The sequence below is a fragment of the Cnephaeus nilssonii genome (genome assembly GCF_951640355.1).
Source record: "Cnephaeus nilssonii genome assembly, chromosome: 9".
NCBI lineage: Eukaryota > Metazoa > Chordata > Mammalia > Chiroptera > Vespertilionidae > Cnephaeus > Cnephaeus nilssonii.
Genome location: NC_137080.1, coordinates 52332531 through 52344653, shown reverse-complemented (window position 1 = coordinate 52344653; position 12123 = coordinate 52332531).

Below are 12123 nucleotides of genomic sequence, written 5' to 3'. Positions count from 1 at the left end.
TTAGATGGCTTTGACCTTTTTTTTTTTTTTTTTGCAGTGCTTTGGGCATGTTTTGACTTGCTGTACTGCACTCTCTTTTGGAGATAATCCCTCTAAATTATAGATCCATCTAGGAGTAGGAACAAATAAATATGTATAAAGTGCTGTGTCAATGAAACAATAATATCACAGAAGTAATATGCAACAGCATCCTCAATAAATAACCCATGGAAAACTGAGGGAGTCCATCAATGCATACAGGTACAGTAGCTGCAAAATACAGAGGCTTGACTCAAGCTGGCTTAACCAAAAATGTGTTCCCTCACAAACCAAGAAGTCCAGGCCATGGGGTTTTTTGATTTAGCGGTGTCATCAACAAGCCATCTTTTCACGTGTCCTTTTTCCTCTGGCCATCTTATTCGCACCTGCAGTATGGTGCCAGAGCAATGGGTCTCCTTGCTCGTGTCCAGTGTGAAAGCCAGAGGGCAAACCTCTTCCCAGAACGTGGAGGATGAGCCCTTCCCTTCAGTCTGATGGGGCCGAGGAAGGCCATCAAGTCCACCCCTGGATCAGTAAACTGTATCAGAGAAAAATGTGCTCGGATCGGCTTAGACCAGCGATTTTCAGCCAGTGCCACAAGCTTGTTTGTTTTGTTTTGTTTTGTTTTAATTTATTGTCTAAAGTTTTACATATGTCTCCTTTTTCCCCGCTTGACCCCCCACCCCCAGCCATTCTCATCCTGGGCAAGTCCCCACCGCCCCAGTGTCTGTGTCCATGGGTTACACTAATATGCATGCATACAAGTCCTTTGGTTGCTCTCTAACCCCCACTCCCCTGCCATTTGTCTCTGGATCTATTCTTGTTCATCAAATTATGTTGATCATTATACCCCACATATGAGTGAGATCATGTGATATTTATCTTTCTCCAAATGGCTTATTTTGCTTAGCATAATGCTCTCCAGTTCCATCCATGCTGTTGCAAGTGGTGAAAGTTCCTTCTTTTTTATAGCGGCGTAGTATTCCATTGTGTAGATGTACCAGTGCCACAAGTTTTTAAAACGTGCAATCCCTGACTAGTCAGGGGCACTGGTCCCTTTTTGCTTAGATTGTCAAATTAAAAATGACCACAGCTGCCCGGCCAGCATGGCTCAGTGGTTGAGCATCAACCTATGAACCAGGAGGTCAGGGTTCTATTCCTAGTCAGGGCACATGCCTGGGTTGTGGGCTCCATCCCCAGTGTGGGGTGTGCAGGAGGCAGCCAATCAGTGATTCTCTCTCATCACTGATGTTTCTCTCTCTCTCCCCCTTCCTCTCTGAAATCAATAAAAATATATGTAAAGTATCAGGAAGAAACATTTTTTTAAAAAATGACAACAGCCAACACAACAATAGCTGTCTGCTCTGAATCAATCAAAATTATACCTTTTTTTTTTTTTTTTTTTGTCAGATGGGCCAAAAAAAAAAATTTTTTTTTGGTGTGCCGAATCATTTTAGTCATTAGTTTATGTGTGCCATGAGATGAGAAAGGTTGAAAATCGCTGGCTTAGGCAAATCAAGAACCCCCTCTGGACTGGGGACGGGGCAGGTGCTTGAACAAATCCGTGGTTCTAATTCAGGAGAGAGGAAAACAGAGTGAATGCGGGCTCAGCCGCCAGGGGTGCCCACCACGGGTGTGAAGCATCTGGAGACTGAGTTCATACCATGCCGCTGCTGTTTCCAAAGGCCCAGTGTCCCCTGAGAGCAATGAAATGCACACCCATGTGAGAGTGTTTGGAGTGCCGCTGAATTCATAATGGCCTGTAGCCATGTGTTTTCTCCACCCAGAGGTACTGAATTATGATGACAAGATCTGACTGGAAGGAAAGAAGGAAGCTCATGTTGTAAGCCTTCAAACTGAACTGCAGTTTTTGTGGGAGAGTCAGTGCAGCCCTGTCTCCCTCTGCTGGAATGACAGGAAATGTGTTTAAGGCAAGTTTTTATCCGTTTCCAAGTCTGTTTTTAACTGAAACACGTAGGCCTCCAGGTTCAAACATAATTCCACAAGGAGTCCCTGGGTTTCTTGTTGACGGAGTATGATCTCCTTGTCACAGTCCAGGGGAATGGTTGTGGCAGGTATTGTGGGGAGAAGAGGAAATGCTAAGAGATGGATCGTCTGGGCCTACAGCCCTTCATGCTAGGAAGGAAGAGGGGCCCCTCAGCAGCATTACGTGGTCTGAGGGCTGAATACAAGATGCAGGATTTCTTTTGTTGCCTCCACACAACCCAACCGCTACTGAATAACTGCAGTAGTTTGCAATGGAACGGGCCTTTGGAATTTACAAAACATTTTCATATCCTCAGTTCCATTTGGCCCCAGATCCAGCCTGGGCAGTAGGCATAGCAGGTCCCCTTCACTTCATTGGTGAGGAACCTGAGGCCCGCAGACAATGACTTATTTTTCCCAGGACACGTGCTTAATAAAGAGACAAATCCCTGCTTTTGATCCCAGGACCTGTGCTTTCCCCTTCCTGAAGTGACTGGTCCTGTAAAATGATTTCATTTGTCACCCAGTCTCTTTACTTACCATGTTGCCCACGGCATTTTGATGACAAGTCAGATCTTTTAGTTAATTAGTTCCAGGTTATTCCCTGCTAATTAGAGGGACTGATTCACCTGAATGAAGTAGAGGTTTTCTGGCAATGGTAAGAATAAATTTTTTGAATGAGAAGCCACATTTGGAAATGTTCAACTCTTGAAAGAAAGAATGTAAATAAATTTTTAAAAACTCTTTCATATATATATATATATATATATATATATATATATATATATATATATATGATTTCAGAGAGGAAGAGAGAGACATCAATAATAAGAGAGGATTATTGATCAGCTGCCTCCTGCACGCCCCCTACTAGGGATTGTGCCCACAACCTGGGCATGTGCCCTGACTGGGAATTTAACTCTGACCTCCTGGTTCATAGGTCAACACTCAACCGCTGAGTCACACTGGCTGGGCTGTAATTAAATTTTATAACAAAATACACAACATGCTTAAATTGAACTCATGGGCAAATGTACTGCAGAAAAGAAGGACCATTTAATGTCTGACTTTTTGTCATTGTTGTTGTTTTATTGATTTTTACTTTAGAGAGAAGAAGGGAGGGAGAGGGAAAGTGAAACATTGAATTGAGAGAGAAACATCAATTAGTTGCCTTCTGTATGTGCCCTGCAACCTAGGTATGTGTCCTGACCAGGATTTGAACCCGCAACCCTTTTAGTATAAGCGGCAATGCTCCAACCAACTGAGCACCCCGGCTGGGCCTGACTAACTTTACTCAGCATGTGACTATCTTGACTCACAGATTAACTTTGGTTGCATATAATTCCTTAAAATAAGTTAACATAAACCTCACTCTCTCTTTGAATCTGTTGAAAACGTAAAAACAAAATAGCAAGCCTCAGAGTGTATTCTTATCTCCATTTTTTCAAATGACTTGGTTCTTTGCTTTAAGAAGGGACAAAAAAAACTGGAGATCTTTAAAGGTCAGTGAAATGAATTGTTTTTGTAGATTTGAGTTCACCTTCTGCCTTCTGAGGGTTGGGGTTAGACTTTCCCAGGGGCTTCTGAAATCACCCTGGATAGTGCTCCGAGCTCTGCCATGCCACCAGGAGAACATCCAGCACAGCTCAGACGTGAACGTAAGTCACAGGCTGGAGGGATTGCAGTCCTTGGTCAGGGAAGGCCCAGCTTCTTAGGGGCTTCTAGAATCGAGACTATTCTGGCTGGGAGAGGTATTGGGGCTCACCCGGTTAATCTACCCCGTTTACCAACAGTAAACAGGTCCAGATGGGTTCTTTGGTGTTGGTTGCTTTCTCCATAAAGTCATAGGGGTGCTTGTTTTCATTGGTTCTTTTTGGATGTATCTGGTAACTTCCTGTCTGTTCAATGCCGGAGAGAGAGCCATCCCATCCCTGGTGATGTGGCCGTTAGGTCCATGCCTCCTGCTTCTACTTGTAGGGCAGACGATGCTAGGGAGCAGCGCAGGTGGCTTTCTCGGTTGGTTCTTGAATTGAGAAGTCAGTAGTTTCAGGAGTTGCTGAGTTAAGCTTCACCTAACTTTAGGACTTCCACAGCTCATGCCCTGAAACCTGTGTAGGGACAAGAAATTTTTAGACACCATGAAGGTTTTGCTAAAAAACCATGCTTTACTTTCAAGCCAGCTTACAGGTGTTAATTCGTGGTTTCTTGTAATTTTAAAATGGAAAAGAAAGAGAAGTTCTGCTTTGTCCATCCCCACCTACCCCCACCCGGTCATGCAAGGTGCCCCTCCAACTCAATTACCCGCAGCCTCGAAGGAGGCGGCGCCCGAGGTGCTGGAGAAGTCTGTGGGAAACAAGGCCACGCTGCCCGCGGTAAGGACAGAGACATTCGAGTAATGACCAAATGGCCTCGGGTATGGGGTTGCTCCCTGCTTAGCATTCAATGCCACGGGGCATTTCCCACCTCAGCTGGGCATGCTGTGTGTCTGGGAAAGAGCCCAGGGTAGGAGCTCCATGGTCCTGTCCCAGAAGCGGGTTGGTGATTCTGATTCTCTCCTAAATACAAAGTTTGCACTAAAAATATGACGGCCCAGCAATCTCACTGCAAACCCCCAGGAAGACCAAAATGGAAAATCATTAAGATTTTAGGCAAATTTTCACCTTCCTTCTGTTACATCTAAAGATAAAATGCCAAAGAATTTACTACAGCAACCCTCCCACAAGGAAATATAGGCTGTGGAGAAAGACAGTTACTGTAAAGGAGGAGGAGATACAATGCCATCTTGTTAGAAAGGCAGATGGCACAATAGTAAGAGCTCCGATTCGAGCCAGTTCTATCGAGATTCAAAGCCCAATTATCCTTTACACCTGTGTGGCCTCTGGGAGCTAAACCTGTTCAGGCCTCAAGTTGTCCATCTGCAGAATGGGAATGATAGTAACAATACTGATTTCTCAGGGCGGTGAGTTCATAGACAAAAGGGCAGGACACCTGTAGAATGTTCCACTGCCATCTCCCAAGGGGAAACTGTGTGACTTTGTCATAGACAACACCACCACCTTGCACTTACACAGAGACAGAGCTTTGTGCTGACAGATACTTTTCACACATTCTCCCACTCGAGTCTCACAGCAACCCTGTGTGGGCTAGGTGCGAATTAGTGCCTCTGTTTTATACATAAGGAAACTAAGAGGCCCAAGAATTTTCTCCCCTGGAAAGTGAAGCAATTAACAGCCCAGCAGAAGTGACTCATCTCTAAATTGTAAACATGCATTTTCATACCAAGCCTTTTCTCTTCATTTGGTTACAGTAACAACTTTTTAAGACTGCATAAACTGGTAATTTTTTGTGTTATCCTACCAATTTCTACAAAGGCCTCCCTCACCCCTATATCCACCCAAAACGAAGTTCAAGTTGTGTGTTTGCTGCCTCTGAGCTTTAGCCAAGCATCTATCTTAGATGAGTATGTTTCAGTGCTAAGTCAGGCACAGATACACATACACCTGTCAGTGTCTTTATTCATAAGTTATAGATTTATTATTTATTATAACTATTATAAGAAGCTTTATTTCTCTAAACTGGAAATAATTCAAATGCCTATCAACAGGAGAATGGGTGAAGAAATTATGGTTTATTCATACAATGGGACACTACTCAACAGCAAACAGGAATGAACTGCATATATGTGCAACAACATGAATTCATCTTAAAAATATTATGTTGAGCCCTGGCCCATGTGGCTCAGTTGGTTGAACGTTGTACCATGCACTGAGGTTGTTAGTTTGATTCCCAGTTAGGGCACATACCAGGGTTTTGGGCTCAATCTCCAGTAGGAGGCGTGCAGGAGACAGCCAATCGATGTTTCTCTCTCTCTTTGTCTCTTCCTCTTTCTCTAAAATCAATTTTTTAAAAAATATATATATCAAGAAAGATTTTTAATATATTATGTTGAGTGATAAAAGCCAGATGCAAAAGGTCACATGCTTTATTATTTCACTTACGTAAAGTTTTAGAAATTACAAAACAAATCAAATGGTAATAGAACTATCAGTGGCTGTGAGGTCAGGAGGAGGTGAACGTAAGGACTGACTGGGAATGGGGCATGAAAGAACTTTATACAGTGTCAGGAATGTTTTCTCTCTCTTGATAGGAAGGGAGTTCATGGGTGTACACATTTGTTAAAACTCCTTGAACTGTACATTTAAGATCTGTATGTGAATCATGCCTCAGTAAAAGCCGTCAGCTGTAAGTAGTTGCACATTTATCTAATAATCATTTATTAAAAGGTAGCTTTTCCAGAAATACAGATATGACTAATCATGCCAATTATTTAGATGTCCATATTCATGTGGACTATTAACATATAATAAATAAAAGCAGAATAATATTGTAGAAAACAAAACATGTCTTTGTCCTTGAAACTATGACCTTAAGGTCAGCGGTAACTTGAATATCAGGCCCACAAATGGTCCAGATTAGGAACCCATTTAGTAATACTAGTACATTGTTATTCACATTACTTTGGAGTCCTATTTCTTTTAAGAAAGAACCTCTAGAACAATAAACTCCAGCTATTTGTCTCATTCTGGTATTCTTCTTATTTTAACACACATATATCCTATTTGCTTACTGACTCAGTTTCTTAAAGATAGTCAAACCTCTCCTCTGTGGTCACATTTACATCCTTTAAGCCAGCAGGATATCTCACAACAATGCAGTATTGTTGACTAAGAGGATGGGGTGACCCAGGGCAAACCCTTCACCACTCCTGGGAAAAGGGCTAAGGATCACCAGAGGCCTGGTCATGCCCTCTTCAATCTAGTAATCAAGGCCCCTATGAGAGTAGGGAGGACAGGCCAGCTTGACCTCTGGAGAGAGCAGCTCAGGAGTGGTCACTGAAATAGATAGGCAGTCAGGGGGAGCAGGGGCTTTGGGCCTTCACGGTCTGTCCTGAGGAGAATTTCCTTGGATGAACTGACCCCGAATTCATCAGAGTTTAGGGGAGAAGAAGAAATCCTGCCCTCTTTCAAAATGAACACTGGCAGGGACCCGGTGCCCAGGTCCTATTTCTGGGCACAGAAACATTCTGTCTCTCTGAACTCTGTGCTACCAGAAGCTCCTGGCATCAACGCAGTGTCTTAGAAAGACCCATTTATTTCTGACCTGTCTGCTTCACACTTGAGATAGGAACAAGCAGGAAACTGGGCGAGAGGGCGGGAGGAGGCGATGGGTAAACGTGTTGTCCTTCGAGCTGAGCTTCCTAACAATTCTCTGCTATATGTTTTTCCTCTTCTTCCAGAATGCCTTATTATTAGCTAGGCATATGCCTACGCAGAGTAAATACATTTCCCAGCATTCTTTGCAGCTAGGTGTGGCCATGGGACCAAGTTCCAGCCAATGGGAAGTGTGTGGCAGCCTCTTGGAACTTTCCTTGGAGGATAGCTGACATGCTCCCTTTCCCCTTCTTCATCCCGTTAAGCATCCTGTTCTTCAATAGCAGAAATGATGGCTAAGGCACAACCTTGGGCCATGAGATCAGGGGCCATACTCTAAGGCAGCAAGCAGGAAGCAGGAAAGAGCCTGAGTTTTCAGTCCCTGAGGACTACATGGAGCAGATGGTCACTTTTAAACTCCTTTCTTTGAAGCTTGTGTTCTTTTACTTGTAGCTAAATCTAATGGAAACTGATGTAGGTTACATTCCACAAGTCATGATAGTAAATGCATAAATCCGTTGGTATTCAATGGCTGTGTGTGGGGGGGTTGTGTGTGAAATAAACTTTTCTCTGTTCTCAAGGTTCTTCTGGCTGCTCTTAATAATCATATAGATGTGAGACAGATTAGCAAGAGAAAAATAACCAAATTTAATTCATACATATGTATGGGGACTCTGCATACCTGAGAGAGTCAGGACCCCACATGCACGAGAGGGTGAGAGATGGAAAGGGAACGTGGGTATGGAACATTCTGAGCTGGGGATGAGGTGCCTTGTAGGCTTCAAAGGGTCATTGCAGGATGATAAGAAGAGCAGATGTTTAGTAAATAGGAGTTTGCCCTGCCGTATAGATGGGTCAAAAAGAGATTATTGTTAATAATCTCTTATTATTTATTACAAGTTCTTCTAGGTAGTCAAGGGGATGGCAGAAGCTTCTCTTGGGCATGAAGCTAAAATTGTCTTTAGCTCAAAATAATCTGCATACCACTAAAAGTACATCTTGGGGTTACTCATTCTGAACCCCCACAACTTCAAGCAGATTTTTTTCAAAGGGGTTTTCCTGAGGCCAGAAATATATTCTAGGAAACTCAATAAAAAGCATGATTCAGTGACAAATTCTGAGGGGTGGGCCACCTAACCTATCATCCCAACTTCAGAGAGAACACATTACATACCAAAGTCTGGGTATTCACAGGTGTCCCATGGGTCAGAGGACTGAGAGGGTGAAATCTCTAGGCAAAGCAAGAAATCACAACCCAGGTCACCTGCTGTCACCCATTTTATGTAATTTTGTGGATATTAACTAATTTGAATTCTGTAACTTGCAGAAGAGAGTATCTAAGTAAACACCTTTCCTTAAAAATTAGGCAAGTTACTCAACCTCTCTGGGCCTGTTTTCTCATCTGCAAAATGAAGAACAAGCCTTGCCTTAGAAAGGTTGTCCCCCAAAAGTGCCACTGGTCCAGGGCGAAGTTTTCATCTGTCCTTTGACGAAAATGTCAGGATAAAGTACAAACTGGGTTTTCCTGAATCTGCATTTTAACAAGATTCCCAGGTCATTCTTATACACATTAAAATGTAAGATGTCAGGCCCTGGCCGGTTTGCTCAGTGGATAGAGCATCAGCCTGCAGACTGAAGGGTCCTGGGTTTGATTCCGGTCAAGAGCACATGCCTGGGTTGCAGGCTCAATCCTCAGTGGGCGCGGGGGGGGGGGGGGGGGGGCGGGTCCGGGGGGGGGGGCGGCAGTGTGTGTGCAGGAGGGCAGCTGATCAATGATTCTCATTGATGTTTCTATCTCTCCCTCTCCCTTCCTCTCCTAAATCAATAAAAAATATTTCTTTTTAATTTAAGATGCCTGGGCTAAATGGACAAGATGAAGAGCATTCACTAGCATAAACCCAGCCAGGTTAACAATGGTTTACTACAGCTGAGGTTTATTTTTCAATTTATCTTTTAAAATAAATCCCAAACCTAATGTTCTCAATAGCTGACCCAAATATCATTCCGTAATGACATCTGAAGGTCTGAGGGTGAGGATTGAGTGTTTTGTCCAATCTGCTAATGGAGAATGTTTTTATACTGCAGTGTGGACGCCCACTGGTGACTCTGGAGGTTGGACAGGCTGGGACATAGGACCCTCCTAGCACAGGATTTAGCTCTCCTGCGCACAGGACAGCACACTTAGCCTCAGACACATGTTGGGCACATTTGTGGGTACCATGTTAACTCATATCACATTTCCTAGTGATTGGTGGGGGCAGTGGGGTTGGGGTATTGACTGTTTCCAACCCAGTGTTCAAACCATCCCCCCCTCCCCCAGCCACAGCTGTCTGTTCTACAATAAAATGAAAAATGGAAGAGGTCTCTAATGGTGTAGTGGGTCTATGAATTCTGCTTTGCATTCATTAAATGAATATACCATTTAAACAGTGGTAGAATTCAGGATGCCGCCCCCCCTCCCCCCCAAATATGGCATGTTGGCCTATTGAATATTTGAGAAATGGCATATTTAGGAACGACGTTCTGACCTTCTCCTGAAGCAGGTCATAACCCTCTTGTGAGAAGTGCCCTCCCTGTACCTAGGAAAAATGCATCTGGATGTCCCAAGATGAGGGACACAGAGAGGAATCTAAACACCTAGGCCTCGCTAAGTTTCCCCCAGTGGGCCACATTCACCGAATATCTTTTGTCCTATCATCTTTCCACAACTTTCCACTCTTCTTCAAAGCTAGCATAAAAACACTCAAGTTTAAGTGTTTCTTTGGGTCTTCATTTCTGTATAAAGGCTCCCGTGTCAGGTAAAACTTGTATTAGAAAATTTATATGCTTTTCTCCTGCTAATCTGTCCTTTTCAGTTTAATTTTCAGACCCAGCCAGGGACCCTACAAGGATGGAGGAAAACGTTTTCCTCCCCTACAACAGCACAGGTGGTGGGAACCCATACTGCTTTGTGCTGGCCACCCTGAATGCCTGTGTGTCCCACAGACCAGCTGCCAGTCTCAAGGATCACATCCTAGCTCAACTCCAGGTTTCTACCTGGGTGTGGGGACCGCTCTGTGCTGACATGTTTTAGCACAACCCAGACCAGTTTGGGTTTCCTTTCTACTCTTCTTCAACCCCTTCTCTGTCCATCTAAGTAAGGGAATAAAGCACCTTTTCCCTGAAAATACCATGAGGAATTAAAAGTCCACCTACCTGGATGTGTTGAACACAGTTATGGAAGGCAGCACACTTTAGTGGGTGTGCAGAGGGGAAAATCTTTCCTACCGCCAAGGGTTGACATGCAAACTGAATTAGGACCATACAGCCCGCTGTCACCATGGTGCAAGCACAAAGAATGCACTCAAAACCTGACACTTGACACAATGCAGTTGCAGGAGACGTTTGTTCTCCTGTCTTCTGTGATGGCTGACCCCACTGTCTCCTGACCCCATGGGTGTGGGAACGAAGGATGGCACACATTCTCAAGACGGCTGCTTCCCACGCTCTTGTCCACAGACCTGGTGACAGTTATAAACACTGTCCTTGGACCACGCCCCTAAATTCCAATATAATAGTTTGAGGAACCAACCACGGAGACCAAAACCCTCATTTGGGCCAAGTATGCCACAAGGTTATTTTTAAATCCACCAAGAAAACAAAGAGTTTTCTATAATAAACAGCAATAATTCTCTTAACAGTTTTCCTTCAGAGAATGAAAACCTCTCTAAATCACCTGTAGTTGAGAGAAGGGTCCCCATTCTTTACCCAGGAGAGCTGTCTACCTGTGCACTTGATCATACCTGGCCTCCAGCCTCCATCTTGCCACATCTGTTCACAGTCTTTACCCTCAATTCTTATGGTCATTCTTTGCCCCCAGCCCAATCCTTCTCCACTTGAGGGTTTCCCTTCTCCCAGTTTCTATGACAACAAGTCTGTTTCTCCTGTTTCTCTGATCAGCCCTTCTCTTCCCACATAGGTATATGCTCCCAAGCTCTCGTCCGAAGACCTCCTGCCTTCTGCTTTTCGCCTTCATGAATTTAATCCACCCAGATAGTTTCACTGAGCACATGTAAGAGGGTAGTCCCAAATCTTCCCCTCCCTCTAGCCCCGGAACAGCATTTATAACTTTTCATTTGACATTTCCTCATTTTTGCCAGACCAAAACTCCTCACCCTCTACATGGAATAGCTGTTGCCCCTGGCTTCTCAGTCTCTGTTAACACCAGCACACAGGCTGCGGCTCTCCCACATAACTGAACTTAACATGAACTTTCTCCACTATTATTATCATTATTTTCTTGCCTCATTGGTTCCCTCAAACTAAGCCGATTTTCATCTTTCTAATTCCTAGTCTCCCTTCCACAAATATTTACAAAAAGATCAAAGTATTTTTGAAGAGTTACCACTTTCTAAATTTACACAGAGTGCAGAGCTTTGGTCATTGACATACATGGCCCAGACCAGACCAGTCAAATGTCTTCCCCAGGAGTGGAATGAACGTAGAAGAACCCTGACACCAGGGCCATAAAACCAGAAGGATGAGAACCCGAGACTTTTGTACATTTGATTGGGTGTCTGTTCACTGTCCCCTGAGCACACCTGGGCTTTCCTTCTGCCAGGTTATCATCCCCTCCCCTCCTTTTCTACTAGTTGAAATTTCATCTATCTGTTGCTCAAAATTTAAAACAATCAGCATTTACTCCTCAAAATTCTGTGATCTCCCCTCCTTTGGACCACGCCCACTACAGTGTTCACTTCTTAATGACTAAAAGGTGTTTGCTATTAATTTCATTATCTGTCACCACCTCCACACCCCCCCTCCCCCGCTTGGGCACAAAGACTTGAAGACAAGTGTGTAATAAATATTGACTTCTTGGTGTCAAAGAAGTAAGTCCAATCACCAGTTTTTGTATATTTCTTTTATTCTA